At 40.1% G+C, this 17,979-nt stretch overlaps 1 pseudogene; it reads right to left on the bottom strand.

Annotated features, from left to right (window-relative positions):
* Positions 1–12,558: 12,558 nt before the first annotated feature.
* Positions 12,559–14,969, bottom strand: LOC127105424 (leucine-rich repeat receptor protein kinase EMS1-like; annotated as a pseudogene).
* Positions 14,970–17,979: the final 3,010 nt, after the last annotated feature.

The raw sequence follows: 17,979 nt of genomic DNA, 5'->3' as shown, positions 1-17,979 counted from the left end.
GGAAATCAATCTTGGAGTCTAATATGTGTCAGAAGGGAGGAGTCAGTGGTTTTCATCTGAGTTTCTTAGTGGGAGAAGCCAAGAAGAAGCTTGAAGATGGTGACCAGAGGGGTTTCAATGTTGTGTTGGCTCTTTGTGTGTATGGGATTGTGTTGTGCCCTAATGTGTCAAAATTTATGGACATAGACGCCATACGCCTCTTCGTGTAGGGTAATCCAGTGCCGACCTTGTTAGGAGATTTCTTTCATTCAGTGCATCACAGGAATGAGAATAGAATGGGAGGATTGGTGAATTGTTGTGCACCCTTGTTTCATAAGTAGTTCAGTTCTCACCTACCCAAGTTAGGAGCGTTCATTGATGTCAAAGACTCGTTGAGTTGGTCGAAGATATTGATGGGGTTGAGAGCTGAAGATATTTCTTGGTGGTCTGACCAGAGCTTGCTTCGGGCGGATATTATTCACAGTTGTGGGAACTTCCCAAATGTACCGTTGGTAGGAAGAAGAGGATGAATCAACTATAATCCTTCTCTAGTAGTTAGATAATTTGGATATGCTTTAAGAACTCCGCCGTTGGAAAAGGAGGTGGAAGAATCTCCGTTTTTCCATTCCTCATCTGATCTGACTGTGTCCCATAAGGTAGCTGAGGCTTGGCTCAAGATGATCAAGAGAGGAAGAACTGTGCTTGGAAAAGGAGATTGTAGAACCTATCCTCAGTATGAAGAGTGGCTTCAAGGAAGAGTTGAAGAGTTTGGTATGCCATTTCCTCTTGAAGAACCTTTGTATCCACCAACTTCTGAGCAGTCAACAATGGTGAGTCGAGAGGAGTATAGCAAGTTGAAGAATGCCATGGAGGAACTTCAAACTGAAAGTTTGGAGTTGAGTGTGAAACTGCAAGAATGTATGCACTTGTACCATGAGGCGGAATATAAGAAGAAGGAAGCAGAGAGGAAATTAGTTGTGGAGTTGGACTTCTTCAGAAAGACGGATGAAGCCTTGGGATCATCCAGTTCTGAGTTAAGGCGAGTCAAACAGCAGGTAACAGATGCTCATGGTAAGTTAGCTGGGTGGCAAGAGAGATGGGATACATTTTCAGCTTCTAAGAAGGTAAAAAAGGAGGAGATGGTGGCCGAATTCACTGGTCAGATGGAAAAGTTGAAGATTTTGCTAAAGGAGAAGAACAATGAGCTTCTGTGCGCCCGTTCAACCAATGGCTATATCACAGATCAACATAACAAAGCTCAAGGACAGATCGAGGAACTCAAAGTGCTGGCAGGTTTGAAGAAATCCAGACTTGAAGAGGTGTTCGGAGTAGATGATGGGAATTACTACAGAGAGCACATCAACGAGTTGGATGGAGTTATTCACAAGAGGGACCTGCTTATCCGACGTTTGACAGAATTTCCGGATCATCCTGACACAGTGGTACTACTAGCTGAAGTTAGGAGCAATCCTTATGAGTTGTATACAGGAGGCTGATTCCTGATTTTGTTCCTCTTTTTTATATTGTAGTGATGATCCACAGGCTTGTTATGGAGATCCTCTCTTGATGTACTGTCGGCTAAGGCCCTTCTCTTTGAACTTATTTATATGATGGTTTTATCTCTATTGCATCTTGATCTTCGAAGTTTGTCTATGGCTCGATCTTCTCGTGAGACTGGAATCAAGAGGGTAGATTTCCCTTTGAAATTGATAAACATGTCATTTGCATTTGCATTTGCATATCCATTAGCATGTCTTGCATAACAGGTACCACTGCGGTGTTCTCATATTATTTGGTGTTCCATCAGCAGGAGAGCTGACTCAGGCATTCACCGGTACGGTACCCGCAGAAATCAGCAGAGAGCAATGGAGAGCCTTCAAGCAGAGCTCGCTGAGATGAAGATCCGCATGAATCAGTTCATGGATGTGGTTCAAGGGATGGCTCAGGGACAACAAGAGCTCAGGCAGATGATGCAGAGGAATCCCCCTGCTCAACCAAAGATGGTGACTGATCCTCCAGCTAGAGAGGTTAACGGACCCAATGGACCGGGGCCTATCCCAATCCCACGTGGCAACCCTGGTCAACAGCCCGTTCATGATGATCAGGACGATCAATTTCCCCTACTGCAGGAAGACTTTGGCATGGGCCATGGCATGGACCCCATGTTTGGAAGGTTAGAGGAGAGGCTAAAGGCAGTGGAAGGACATAATCCTCTGGGAGTAGACGTTGCTGACTTGGGATCAGTCCCAGGCGTGAGGGTGCCACCGAAATTCAAGGTCCCGATATTTGACAAATACAATGGCAGCTCTTGCCCAAAGACTCATGATCAAGCCTACTTGCGAAAAATGGTTGCATACTCTGACGATGAGAAGTTGCTTATGTACTTTTTCCAGGATAGCCTAGCTGGGGCGTCCTTGGACTGGTATATGAGGCTGGACAGAGCCCACATCCGTTGCTGGAGGGATTTGACCCCTCTTGACTAAAGCCCTACCCATGTATGTTTGAGCCCCCTTGGTGGCATTTTACTTTATGCATGTTTGTTTTGTATGGTGTGATCGTCTCCCCATAGGATTGCTAGGCTTCGTATAGTCTCTCGTTTGTATGTCAATTAAGGTAGCACTGTTCCTTCGTCTAGGACTGCGTTTTTGCATGAGCATCCCTAAAACCCAAACCAACTCATTGATTTTTCTTCTCCTAAGAACACGTTTACTCCTTCTACTACAGACGAGTAAGTCTCCAAAGGTCGAGCATCCGGTAGATTGCATAGTAACATCGTTCGTCCAAAACAAACCTCGTAGTTAGCCGAATTGCGGCTTGCTCTGATTCTCATTCCAGATGAGATACGTAGGCATAAGACGCGATGTCTTAGCGAGCACACTGCCCCCTAACCAATAGGTAGCCGAGCTACGAAGACTCTGATTCTCATATTCAGATGAGATACGTATGCAGTGGATGCGACATCTGTGCGAGTCATTTTCTTTTGACCCCTCTTTTAGTAAATAATACATTAGATAACCCCACACCCTTTAGACAAGAACAACAAGAGTGGATCCCGTAGAGTACTACGGATGCGTAGGGGTGCTAATACCTTCCCTTCACATAATCGGCTCCCGAACCCAAGATTTGGTTGCGAGACCTTGTCTTTTCCTTTCCTTTTTCCAGGTTTACTTCGAGCGTTTCCTTTCCCTCCCGTGGGATAAATAACACACGGTGGCGACTCTTCTGTCATCTCTTTTCTCGCCTGTTGTTTTTTTCGCATTCCTTTTTTCAGGTTGCGACAACTACCTCGAGATGGCTTGCCCCAAGTGTTTGAAACTTGCAATGGTCTGAACTTGAGTAACCAAATGTTGGAATGGTAGACTCTTGATTGACTTTCCTCGGATAGTTGGATTTACTGAGCTCTGAGGTGGCTTGCCCCGGTCTGAGTCTTGAAACAAATTACTCTTAACCAAATGGCCCTTGGGGTGATTGGATCGGGTTGAGTGATACTCAAATTGATTTCCCCTGTTTGGACTTCTTTCACTTTATCAATTTCCTCAACTGCATATTGTTGGAATTTCTTTAATGCTAAGTGTTGACTCGCAAATAAGATTACGCATTCAAAAATGGTAATTTTAATGCAGTGCTTATGCAAAAATTTGAAATCAGAGTTTATTGATATGAACGGGTGAAATACGGTGAACGAGTCATTGATAAGAACACAATGGTGATCTAGTCATTCACAGTATGCAAGTCGGTGAGATTAAATGATTAACAAAAATCGTTTGGAGTCAGGTTAACACAACCTTGTTGTAGTATGCTTTCAGAATAAACTCTGTCTCAATTAGGTCTTTTAAGGAATGTAGCGTGGTCTGGTTCACGGTTTTTTGAAACAAAAGGATATAAGGCTCAAAATTTATTTTTACCCACCCCTTCTTCTTGATGATCTTCAGTTCCTATGTTCAGTTAACTCAATACACGCATTCGACTTCGAAGGTGCGAAAGTGAAAATGAGGATTCAAGGTGAGATTTTCTTGAAATGGCAGTCACCTTATTTTGTTTTTGTTGAGGATTTAATGACCTCTTTTGATTGATTTTCTTTATCCCTAATTTTGCCTGGACCGCTTCTTTGAAGCTTTCGGTCCATCGGGATGCCCTGACTTTTACCTAAGTCATTTTGTGGTGTTTGACTTAGCGAATTTTTTTTCTACGTGTTGACTGCCAGGTTATTGGTGGATGAGGATCAACCAACACTAATTTTAGCTTTTCTCAACTTCTTCGACACTTCAACATGTGCGCGAAGGATAACATGTGGTTGAACCTAATTGGAGGGCGTACATATGGACGGATTTTTTTGAAAGATCGAATGCACAATCAAACTATCTGAACATAACAACCCTGCCCCAGGTTAAGATTAAGGGTTTTAGATCCAAAATAAACACCAACTTCTAGGATCAAAGTGGTTGTCTAGGGATTAACTCCTTATCACTTCAGTGTTTGGGGATTTGAAACAATTCCTTACATCATCGGCAAGGTTTTATTCAAAAGCATACCACAACAATTTCAGGTGTTTCGTTTTCATCATCCTCCTTCCAATCTTTGTTAACACAACAGTTTGATAAACAAAAGTGAATGAGAGGAGTATTTTTGTTTTTAACATGAATGAAAAACGAGTGAATACGAATGGATCAATTCACAAGATGCATAAACATTTCATTAATCTTACCAATTCAAAGAAAACAACAATGCTTAAAAGCAATTAACAATCAACATGCGAGGAAACCACAAAAGAAATGTTGAAACAACCAAATGGTTGCCAGCTTTAGAGAATGACTTCTTCAAACTTGATCCATTAACCTATGGGGACACCCCTTGAGACCTTCGCACTTATTCGGCCGATGAGTTAACGTTTACCACCAAGCTTCCTGCTTGACAGGCTATGTACCTGTTATCAATCAACTGTTGTACTTTGGCCTTGAAAGCGTTGCAGTCTTCAGTTGAGTGCCTTTCTGATCCGGCATGATATCCACATTTCTCATTTGGGTCATACCCGGGTGGGTAAGGTTGTGGAACCGGCTTAAGAGACTTGGGAACCACCAACGAGTTTTGAATCAGAGGTTGTAGGAGTTGGCTATATGTCACGAGGACTGGATGATGAGGATCATTTCTTCTTTCCAAGTTATTTTGAGACCTATGCTGATTTTGATATCTCGGGCCTTGGGCTTGTTGATTTGGATGAGAAGCAAACCATGATTGTTTGTAATGAAGACCAAAAGGTAGCGTTTGCTGGTACGACACTTCGGGCATTACTAACTGCTCATTTTCAGCCACTTGAAGGTTGGGATCAACAAACTTTTTGATATTGGCACGAAGATCTTCAAATTCTTTCCCTCCAATCTGATCGTTGGATGCAACCCTCTTGGATCCACTACTCACTTATCCTTTGCTTCCGTTGCCATGGGTCGTGACATTAGAAATCCAAGATGATATCTCAATTCTCTTATCGGGAAACGATGATATCTCATTAGCCACCTCCCTGACTTCTTCTTTGTGGTACAAAACCTTGAGGGGTTTCTGAGATCCTTTGCTTTTCTCGCTACTTGGCCCAGAAACCAAGATGTATGTACCTGAGCTTTCCTCCTTGAGTGTTGGTGACCTAATGTCAATCAATCTTTGCAGGTTGAACTTAAAACTCTTGCATTCCTCGACGGAGTGCCCCATTGTTCCAGTATGGTATTCGCACTTGACCTTTGGGTGATCTTCTTCAAAGACTAAGCTCTTTTTGTTAATCAGCTCTCGTACCAAGGCTTTCAGCGCTAAGCAAGAATCTAGGTCATGTCCCACTGCCCATTTATGGAATTCACATGCCGCATTTGGATTGTACCATGGCAGGTATGGTGACGCAGGTGTGAGAGCTCGAGGGGTCACCAAAGCATTTTGGATCAGTTGTGGGTAGAGCTTGCTATATGGCACCGGAGTCGGGTCGTTGTGATCATTGTTCCCCTTGTTCTGATTCTGATTTTTGCTTTGAACATGACTTTGGTGATTTTGAGGAGGAATAGTCAGAGGATATTGATGATGACATCTTGATGGAGGTCCATATGCTAGTAGGTGAGGAGTTTCCATATAGAATTTCCCTTTACTTGGGGTAACGTCAGATGGATGTGGAGTAGTAGCTCCCTCTGTTGTAGCAATGAGTATGGGATGGCCCTCTTTCCTCAATAAGGCTTGCAGGGTTTCCACGACCCATCCCATTTGGCTCTTCAAAAGATTGAGTTCCTCCTTCAATGCTTCTTGACCTTTCCTTAGCCCGTCCATCATCTCTTGAGACATTGTTCCTTGTTCTAAACGCGTGTCAGGAATCATTTTGCGGCATCATGGACAAAGGATGGATGAGTTTTTTTGTATTTTGTATTTTGTTTGGAAAATGACATGCATTATGATGAGATGCAGATGCAATGGAATGTGAATGAATGCAATGCAAGCCATGCACATATATATTTTTTTTAATACATGGGTTCAAAAGTCTGAGGTACGGGTAAATCTAATTGCTTTCCAAAACAGGGGTTCTCACCGGGTATGATCTAGGGCTTTGTTGCAAAGGATCCCCAGAGTCATTGATCCGCAAGAATGTTAGACGCTTACGGAAAATACTTTCCGGTCATCAACTCCATCAAGGGAATCTATTCTGGGTGAGGTTCTCGTACCGACTCTTACGAAGTATTCACCTCGGGAGTCCGCACTATGCAACCATCGACTCGGTTCTAGACAGGGTACTCAGAGTCATGGATTCAAAAGAATGTTTGACGCTTACGGAAAATACTTTCCGATCGTCAACTCCATCTAGAGAACCTATTCTGAGCGAGGTTATCGTATCAATTCTTACGAAGTATTCACCTCGGGAATCCATACTACGCAACCATCATTTCTAGTTGGCCAAAGGTTCAATGTTCTAAAGGTTCTTAGAGTCATGGACCCCTTTGAAACATTGAAGCTTACAAGGTATACACCTCGGGCGACAATATTTGCAAAAGGATCTACTCTAAGTGAGGTTCTCGTACCGACTCTTACGAAGTATTCACCTCGGGAGTCTGTACTACTCAACCATCATCCTATCTTATGTTTTTTTTCCCACTCTAGACTCGGGTGTAGAGTCTTTCCCACATGGTTTGCAATCGAATATCAGTACCCAACTCATTGGAACCAATATACAACAAATATATCAAAATAATAATAAAGATAATAAAAAGAAACAAATAAGGAAAAGCCACATAATTAAACAAACAAAGGCACACAAACGTCCTAACTAGGCCTGACTCGCTTAGGGAACAATAGTCCCTAGCAGAGTCGCCATCTGTCGTACCTCAAGAAAAAATGGGAGACACGACCTAGCGAAACGCAATCGCACGCTCGCAATGATGGACTGAACAGAGTCGCCACTGAACTTTATTTATTCCTAAAAAGGAAAGGGGAAATATTGATAAAACCCCAGAAAAAAAACGACAATGATTATGGTCGTCGCAACCAAATCAGGGTTCAGGAGTCGATTACGCAAGGGGAAGGTATTAACACCCCTCACGTCCTTTGTACTCAACGGGAACCATTAGGTCAGTTGTGCGCGTTAATGTTAGTTTGAAATGTTACGCTTTTCAAGTTATTAGGTGGAAAAGAAAGAAAGGATGAGAGGAGAATATTTTTGGATTTTTTTAACGAAGGACTAAACCTAAGTTTTTTATTAGTGGGCCTGACAAGATTTACAAATCCTGCTCCTACGTATCTCAATAGAGAAATCAAGGCTTACGTAGTTCTGGGTAGAAAAATGTTTGTTTGTTGGTCGATTTTAGCGAAAGCTACTTTGTGTCAAATCGACGAAAACATTGTTGGACTACCCAAAACAGGTGGAAAAACATTGTCTTGCATTGTTTTGAAACAAAGTACCTTTCGTTTGAGAAAAGGTTTGAAGGGTCAATCGTACGGCGGCAAGAAAATGTTTAAGAGTCAATCGCACGGCGGCGAGAAAAGGAATTGATTGGTTTGATGTGTTTTGAATAATGGCGAGAACTTGGATGAGCGAGATATCCATCTCGAATCCTAGTCTCAGGAGTGCGTGGTATCCACCATGTTCCATTTCCATCTTATTTGCAAAAATGTTTAATAAGGATTAAGTGTTTTGAGGTTTGATTGAGAAAAGGTTTGAAGAAACCGCATTGACAATTTTAAATGATGGCGAGAGCTAAGATAGGCGAGGCATCCGCCTCGAATCTTAATCTCAAGAGTGCGTGGTATCCACCACGTTCCATTTCCATCTTTATTGAAAAGTGTTTAGATATGAATTAAGTATTTTGATTTTTGTTGTGAAAAAGACTTGACACTAGATCAAGTATTGATGGACGATTGAGAAAGATTTGAATGAATGTTTGAGAGAAAACAAAGTAGATAAATTTGGACGATGGCGAGTGCTAGGATAGGCGAGACATCTGTCTCGACCCCTAGTCTCACGAGTGCGCGGTATCCACCATGTTCCATTTCCATCTTTATTGAAAAGGTCTTAAATATGAATTAATATTTTTTTGAGTTTTTATTATGAAAAATGGCTTGACGTTGGATCAAGCATTTGATGAAGGTTTGGAAGGAATGGAATAGACTGTGGAGAAGAAATTGATTGATTTGTTCATTGAGGAAATACTCGACATTGGATCGAGTCATTATTTTTTTTGACTTTTTTTTGAAATGGTTGATTTTATTCTTGTGTTAGTAGCTAACTAAACAGTCAAACAAATAAAGAAATGAAAAGCAGTAAAATTATTACACATCGGGGGAGTGGGGTACATTTTGTCAAATGGGGATTCGAAGTACTGGAATAATTAAATCGGGCCCAAACAACAAATAATGCAATGTATGAGTGTAAGTGCAAGAGAACTGTCTCATTGTAAGAAGGCCCAAGAGTAAGCCATGTGAATAAATAACACAACAAGTTATATATACAAAACACTCAAAAATTTAATTGAAAGAAACAACATCGGGACGTGCACGGATAAAAATCAGGATGCGAGGATACGAATCAAAGTCGCATAATGCAATGACGTGCAAGGCAGATGGAAATTGAAAAAAAGAAAACAAGAAATCTAGATAATGTGCTCAAAGCCGATTTGCACATATTAACAACAATCGAAATGTCATATGTGATTAATCAAAACGCGGCGAAATACCATCAATGTATCGATAAAAGTAATCGTGGATAAACAACATGGGAATTGTTGAATCCATAAATTAAAATCGATGTTTAAAAAATAAAAATAAAATAACGGCGAAAGAATAAAAGCTAAAGTTGAAAAGTGAGAATAAAATAAAACAAAATGATTAATAATAAAATAGATCCTAAATCAATCAAAGATTAAAAATTGAATAAAGTGAAAAAAACTAAAACCAAAGTGAAGCACAAGGGTATCGAACCCGAGACCAAAGGCTTGCCAAAGCACCCCTTTACTAACTCCGCCAGACAAGCATCCTTATCGTATGATCTCAAGCACAAATACATAAGATAAAAAAACGGACCAAGCCTTTTAAATAAAACAAAGTTGAAAAACAGTAGCAGAACTCAAACAAGTTCATCTTAACGCACAAAAATCCTGTTTCTTTCCATTTTGAACATCAAAGATTTTAACAGTAAGATATTATCACAAACAAACAGGCAGCGGTATTGCTAAATCAAACATGGAGTTCAAATTGGAACAACAACCATGGTTCCCTCATAAGGATGCAACGCATAGTCGAAACATAGAAATAAAACTCGGAAAGGAAACTAACCGGTTGCCGCGAGCTCGACCGACGAATGTAGACAAGCGTTTCGCCTGAACGTTTTGATCTTCTTGTCCGCTCTTCACCACCAAGAAAAACTATGGCTTTCTTTTCTCCTTGTCGTCGACTCCTCTTTCTCTTAGTGAACAGTAACGACGCTTTGTGTTTTTCAGAATTCTCCCTTCCTTGTGGGTGAACAGTGGCGGCTATCCAAAAACTTAGGGTTTTTTCGCCTCCTCTTCTTATGAACAGTGGCCACCTATTATATATGACTCCTCTCCTCTCTGCTGTGTTGCTGTGTCTTCTTAGAGTAGTGGAGGTCTGCTGTGCAGTGGAGAGGTTTTGAATTTTGTCCATATCCAACTTGTGGTCCCCTTCTCAATTCTCTTCATTTTGAAAACTTTACTGATGGTAAGAAAAACTTTCACCATTGTAACTTACTTAGCTGAAAAGTTTGCATTTTTTTGTTAAACTAATTTTTGTGTATTTGTGTCGCAACAGCTTCGATGTGGATTTGGTTGGATCACATTCACCCCACCTTGTGACGATAATGAATTGATGTTGGTCTGTTGAGGAGTGCCAACATTGTTGTTGCTGCTATTGTAAGGACATCATACAGTTGCATTGAATTCATATATGTATGTATTAATCCGTATGTCTGGCCGACTAGGTGGACCGGAACCATTCAATTGTTGTAGGTCTCAGCATTTTCTGCAGTAGCATCAGGTTCATTTGCTCCACCAAAAGACGGCCATCTAGTTTTCTTTGTGACAATCCATTCATAAGAGAAGACTGAGTCAACAAATTCTCATCCTTGATCACATAAGACCATCTAGCTTGGACCAAACCTAGTTCAGGATTGTCCTTGAAATGTGGCACAGTTTTCTTAAGAAAATCAGGATTTGGTTGAAAGTCTGCATCAAATATTGCAACATATTCATAATCCTTCACATATCCGTAGCTCATTGCAGAATTAAGACTTCCAGCTTTGTATCCAGTCCTGATTAGGCGATGCCGATAGATTATGTTGATTCCCTTTTGGTTCCACTTAGACACCTCGGCCTTAATTAATCATTCTATGCTTTCGTCATCAGAATCGTCACTTGAATCAGCAAACGATCCCCTGGCCATCAGATAACTCCCTCTTCCAATACTGGGAGCAAATCACAATTATCGCAGTAACCACCGTTAAGCATTGTGATTCTAATCCATTAACAGATCTTACTACGATCCACATGATTCAAGATCGATACGGAATCCATGCTATGCTTAACATTCAGGCCATGTACAAGATGATATCCGTAATCCTGCAAAACTTCGACAACGACACAACTGTATTATGACCCGAAGTCCTGCAGCAAAACCATCATCAATTATCGCAACCTCCAACTGCCAATGAAGCCAAAACGATGGTAAAAACGAGAACCAGTTGCAGCCACACGTGAAACTCTCAAGTCCATGGTTGTATAACATAATTCCATCAACATACATGTCGTTCCAGCTTGGACCTGAACGAATCCGCTTAGCAATAGCCTCGTGACTATTGGCCAATTGTTCATTATCATGAGGAACTGGTCTTTTCCTAGATAATTCCCCAGAAGCTGGTAACTAAGTTGATGGTTGGTTATCCTTGCCAACTCGAGCATCACGGGCAAAGTGATCACCACTTTTAATCATTTTGTCTAATTGCCGAATCACCTGATCAGCAGCATCTCCTGCACTCATAGCTCACAGGCTCCTTATCAGTCTTTCTCTAGAATCTATTTTTGGAGAATAAGTGCATCTTAGAGAACCCAAAAAAAACCTTTCTTAAAGAGTACTGAATACTGACAAGATGACATCCTTTTACTGTTTGAACATTTGGATCAAAATCAAGCAGAGCTGAGAGGATAGCACCATAGTGTTGTTGGAAGGACTTGAAGGCTATCATTGCCAATGCAGAAAAATGCTAAGAGCTCTTCATAAAAAAAACTACAAATTGTTTCCAAGACATTTCTATAACTGTTTCTGCAGATGTGGAAAATGAGGTATAACTTCCATATCATAGTATCTTCCCCGGAACCAGAATCATCAAATAGACTCTATAGCGGACGGGATCTCGCATGAAGCAGCTTATGATACTGAACTGTTCAGCTTTCCTTGATTCTTTCCTGCAGGCTCTTCGTTCTTCTCCTCCTTGGCAGCAGCTCCTCTTCTGTTTGTTCTCCGTATTCATTATTTGGTATAACAAAGTATAGTTCCAATTCCGAAATGTCACCCTCATAACGCTTTAAGATTCCCTTAAATCTTATTTTCTCAACTGGACCAGCTTCATGGGCTTTCAATCCAGCTGATACTGCTATTGCATCACTTTCAGACTCTTCAACAACATTCAAAAAAGATTCAAGCTTCCCTCTTGGTTTAAGAATGAGCTCACCATCAACACCATGGCTTTCAAGAAAAGCTTGGTCGTTTTTTCCTCTCTTGCTTCCGCCATAACAGTAGTATTGCTGAATGGCATAATAGATGGAGATCCAGATGTACATGAAGATGATATCACGCTATCGTCATTCATGTATTCGGAGCTTACGGTGGAAGAGGATGGAGTTTGCTGACAGATTTTAATAGATGAAATCCTAGATGTCATGCCATTCCGTTTTGTTTGAAAAATAGGAACAAGCTCTTCACTCTTCCTGTTTGACATTGGACTCTCCCACGGCTTGTTCGCCATCCAGCGTTCTAACAAACCATTTCCTAAGCTCTTGTTGTCGCGATTGTGATGATGCTTGAGAGAAGTAGCTGATTTTGAGTTCGGACTAGCACTCATTCTCGAATGTGCGAAAGAGAGTATGCCATTGCTCTATCCCTCTTGATTGCTCCTTCTTGTCTCAGCCTTAGCTTTGCTTTAACTTCATCTGCAGTGGAATCTAGCCACAAATTGACACCAGCATCACTACCACCAGTTGCAAACAGCTCTGTTTTGCTGAAATTATCGGTAGCTTTGAGGATATCAACCAAAGTTAATTTCAAAAGAGGCTGCTCAAACATTGCCACGTTGATACTCAAAGGTTCCTTTGATTTTCTACTGCTCAAGAAGTAAAGATTTTGATCCAAACAACTATTCAGTTTGGTATCGTCGAGTTCCTCGGGATCGTGTTGCTTCCTGCTTATCCATCTATGCAGAACAAAAGCAAAGATCAAGGTTATTAATATAACCGTAATGGCGATTCCACCAAGCCTCCATGCATTAAACAATGCATATCTACTGATGCTTTTGACCTCATAATTTGTACCCAAAATCTGGCCACAAAGGTTTATGTTTCCCACAAATCGAACCCTTGAAAGGTTTTGGCAAATACCGGTTCTTGGAGTAGGCCCTTCCAATCTGTTTTGCGACAAATCTAGGTAATTCAAATTAACTAGGCTGCATAGCTTCTCTGGAATCTTTCCAGATAAATGATTATCCGAAACATCAAAATACTCGAGTTGCATTAGATTCCCAAGGTCTGAAGGAATCTCACCGGTCAACTGATTTTGATGAAGATCTAAATTCGTCAAATATGAAAGATTTCCCAAAGACCACGGCAAGTTTCCGTCAAAGCAATTGTGGCTTAAATTCATTGTCTTGATCCTCCATGTCATGGAGTTTAAGAAAAGCTCCCCCACTTGGCCTGAAAGCCTGTTATTCTGCACGTAAAGACCGACAAGGCTTTGCACACCTGACATAATTGATGGAAGTTCGCCGCTGAGCACGTTATAGCTCAAATCCAAGTGAGTTAACTCCTTCATGTTCCCAAAACTAATTGGAATTGAACCAAACAACATATTTCCTGTCAAATTCAGCTACACCAAAGCAGTTAACTTTCCGAAACTACCAGGAATGGTACCTGAAAGTTGATTATGTCCCAAATATAAACCTTGGAGTGTGACAGCATTTCCAAGCTCTGCTGGAATGGAACCTGACAACAAGTTTCCAGATAAATCCAAAGTTGTTAGATTCGTCAAACGCGAGAGTGATCTCGAAATGCTCCCGGAAAGCATGTTGTTGCTGAGCAATAGATCCACAACTACTACACAGCTCCCTAACTCATCTGGTATCGTGCTAGACAATCTATTGTGCGAAAGATCAAACACGCCAAGATGTTGAACAAAGCTCAAATCAGGGACAGTAAGTTGTCGAAAATACGAAGATTCCTTTGACGGAATAGACCCCGACAAATAATTGTGAGAAAGTACCAGACACTGTAATTCACTTAGTTCCACCAATTTGTCAGGAATAGAGCCATTGAGTTGATTGTTTCCAAGGTCCAATGTAGTGAGTGAAACACAATCACCGAGCTCCATTGGAATGTTTCCTTCAAGCATGTTTCCATTCAAATTAAAAACTGAAAGACTTTGAAGACTTCCGATTTCCTTCGGGATAGTACCTTTGAGACGGTTATTGCTAAGAACAAGCCTTTGTAGAATTACAACACTCCCAATCTCCACAGGAAGTGAACCCTCCAAGTGGTTATTTGCGGCGGAAAACTCCATCAGAGTTGATAAGTTCCACAAACTAGAAGGAATCTTTCCACTGAAATTGTTGTTGTCCAAGTCCAACACCATCAATGGAAGCTCGAAAAGGTACTTCGGAATAGAACCAACAATCTGATTGTTCATCAAAACCAACTGAGTAAGGTTCTTACAATTAACAAAAGCCTTCTCAATTGTTCCACTAAGATAGTTATCATCAAGACAATCTCCAAAAGTGAAGCAGCATTACAAAGCTCCTCAGGTATATGACCGGTCAACAAGTTGCTACTCAAACTGAGATGCTCAATCACAGAACAATTCCCAAGCTCCGGCGGAATCACACCCGAAAATCGATTCGCCGAAAGCAAAAGAGAATCAACATTAGTCCATTTTCCAAGCCAAGAAGGCAAAGGTCCATGGAGAAGATTCTTTTCAGTTGAGAAAGTTCTTATAGGAAGCACAGAAAGCTCTTGAGTTAGTGAACCAGAAAGTGAGTTGAAAGAAAGCATCACAGACGCTAAATTTGAACTGTTTCCAAGCTCTGATGGAACTGACCCATTAAGCTCAGAAAAGACAAGGTTCAAAATTTTCAGATTTTTCAACTTCCCAATAAACTTTGGGATTGAATATTTCAAAGGGTTATAAGAAAGGTCAAGTTTAGTCAACGCTTTCAGGTTCTCCATTTCTTCAGGTAATGGACCTTCGATCAAGCAAGAAGGTGAATGAAGAAAGAATGCAAACGAGTGATTGATGGGGAAAAAAATTTCAAGGCCAAAATCGGGGTATGACAGTTATTATTGATTGTGTCTGATGATTATTTCTGTGAGTTTATTAAGGAAATATTGTATCTGATGCATTTGAAGACATTTGAAGACTGCTTGCTATTGGAATGCTTGCTTGGATATTATGTCTATCTTTATTTGATTCCTTGGTCTTCATTATTATCTGCTTGGATGTTTGTTTATGCTTGTTGCTTGCTCAATAGTCCAAAGGAAATGGGTTTTTATCTAACAGTCTTGTCTCGTGGATTGCTTCCCATTGGTCAGATCTTTTCAACTCTTAACTTTTAAATTTTGTTTATGGTAGTCCCTTCATCTCGTCCCTTCTTTCTTAAATTTCAAAATCTCTCCCTCCTTTTTAAACCTTCTTTGATTATGTTTTCAACCTTCTTTAATGAGTAGAAACTTTGGCCTTATGCCATTGATTTTCAAAATATTTCTTAAATCAAACATATGAATAAACTTAATCATACGAACCTCAAATTTAAAAAAAATAAAAGACAAAAATAACTAACAACCCCATTCAACCTCATTCACCAACTTCTTTGAAATTTTTACCGTGAACTACAGGGTTTTGATCCCTCATTTTTATGTTGGTACGTAGGCATAAGACCGAAGGTCTTGTCAAACACAAACATATAATAAATAAATTCTTTTTGCATCCCTCCATTCCATTTTTATTAAACATCTTTTCAACAAAAACACTTGCACACAAAAAAGGGCTTCCTAGGAGTACCTAGGACACTTTGGGTGCTAATACTTTCCCTCTCTATAACCAACCCCCTAACTTGTAATCTTTGGAATTTTATTAGTTTTGATTTAAAAACTTCTTATCTTTGGGTTTTTTTTCATACTTTTCCCTTTTTCCTTTGGAAACACATAAAGCGCAGTGGTGATTCTGAATTTTCAACGACGCCAGGTTTATCCATAGCTTGATGGTCACGAATGCACCGCTACAATGGCCACGCGCATGTCATCCACCATAAGACTCAGTCAATGCATGCGTACAAGTAGTAATTCAAATGGATGGACCATATTAGAACATAGCCATTGGATCAGATGGTCTGGACTGCGCCAACACACCATCGGAGGCCTAGATCAGGTCATCTTCTTCGGCCAACTCACCGGACTGGTCCAATTAAAAAGTTCATGAAAATGAGTGAATCATACATCAATTTGAAGAGAAAATCACGAGGATTACAAATATGACCTCCAAATATTCAAACTCTCACTCTATAATGAGAAAAGTGGAGTTGAAAGTTGAGTACCAAAACTAAATCTCTTCGATTCAACCTCAAAGCAACTCAATATCAACGCCTACATTGGTAGAACATGAGTCATACACAAAACAAGACAAGATCATAAGAAATGAGAGAGATTCTAATAGGAGAAGTTTGAGAAATTCACCTACGCGTACCAACTTTGAAGCTCGATCTTGATGCAATTCCACTTAGTTCTTCTTCCTCTTGCTTCCAGGAATTGAATTGGATCAAAAAGGATTTGAGTCCTTGAAGTTCTAGTTCACGAATAGAAGTTGAACAAGAAGCTTTATTTCGATGAAATCCTCAAGGTATTATCTCACGTGTGGCTATGGGCTTGCTTGGCAGAGCTTGGGCAAGGGTTCTTTTCAATCTGAGGCAATACTCTTTAATTTATGGGCAATGCAATTCATTTCTACACCATTTCAAATTTGAACCAAAAATAGTAATTTCATGTGCATGGGTGCATGGGCATGTGTTCAGGCCCAAATGGTCATTGCAATCTAATCAAAATCGTGCCAAAATTCCACTGATGTCATAACACGAGGCCATGCAAAGTTGTGTAACAATTGAGTTCAAAAGTTTCCAAATTAAGCCTTGCAAAGAAACTATTCACAAGTCCCTTAATTCTTGTCCAAATGGAAATATATTGGGTTCTTTGGAAATTTACCATCATGGGGAATAACTTTGATGTTGGTACTTTTTCCATTTGAATCTTGGAACATGATAAATTTTGGCCTTGAAGTTGGAAGAATCAAACATACTTGAAACGTTTCTAAGTTAAAAGTCAAATGACCCTTTCTTCCATATTGAATTACTTGTTCTATGAGCTTAAAATAACTTTTGTTCCTTCTATAAAGTTGTATCTATTTCAATTATATTCAATATGGTCACAAATTTGAAACCATTTAGAGCTTCCATGATGGAGTTATGGATTTTAGAAGTTGAGGAAAATTGTTTGTTCAATGATGAGGACCAAAATGGACGTATAACGTTTCCTCATGGAACATAACCTTGCAAGTGGAATTTGACCTTTCTAAAAGTATCAAAGTTGAATAATACATCTTGAAATTGATCATGAAACTTGTATCATCTTCGTATCATAAAAATTGAGCAAGTTATGATTCTTGGAAGTTGACCTTCTATCTTGGGCACAAATAAAATGACATATAATCTTGCACCATAAAAAAGACTTTCCAAGAAAAATTATCTATTAATGCCAACATTAAAGTTGTTTGGAATGTCATAAAGAGTAACTTTTCTCTTGGAATCATTTTCATATTACAAAAAATGTAGGAGATAGGGTCTAGGGAACCCTAGATTTGACTAGTTGACTTTTTCTGGTCAACTTCCTTGAACCAACTTACAAACTTGAAGTTCCTTTGCTCTTTCGGAGATAAAACTAATAACATTCAGTTAGAAGGATTATTCTATCAAGAGGGTAAAGATCCCCAAAATTTTAAGAATATAATGGTGCATGCTTGGCATAATGTGCATAGGAAAGGAACATCTGAGCTTGATTCGCGCAAATGTGTAGCTTTTGAAGCTTACACTATTTGGGTGAAGAAGAAAGATTTTGAGCTTAAGATGGCGTACGCCTACGAAAGACCTATGTCTATGGTTGTGTCTGAGCCATCAACTCTCTCTAACCAATATGTAGAGGAGTTGGAAGACGCACTCTCCAAAATGAAGCA

The sequence above is a fragment of the Lathyrus oleraceus genome, chromosome 1 (genome assembly GCF_024323335.1).
Source record: "Lathyrus oleraceus cultivar Zhongwan6 chromosome 1, CAAS_Psat_ZW6_1.0, whole genome shotgun sequence".
Lineage (NCBI taxonomy): Eukaryota > Viridiplantae > Streptophyta > Magnoliopsida > Fabales > Fabaceae > Lathyrus > Lathyrus oleraceus.
Note: the sequence above shows the minus strand (reverse complement) of the source record. Positions and strands in the feature narration are given on the sequence as shown.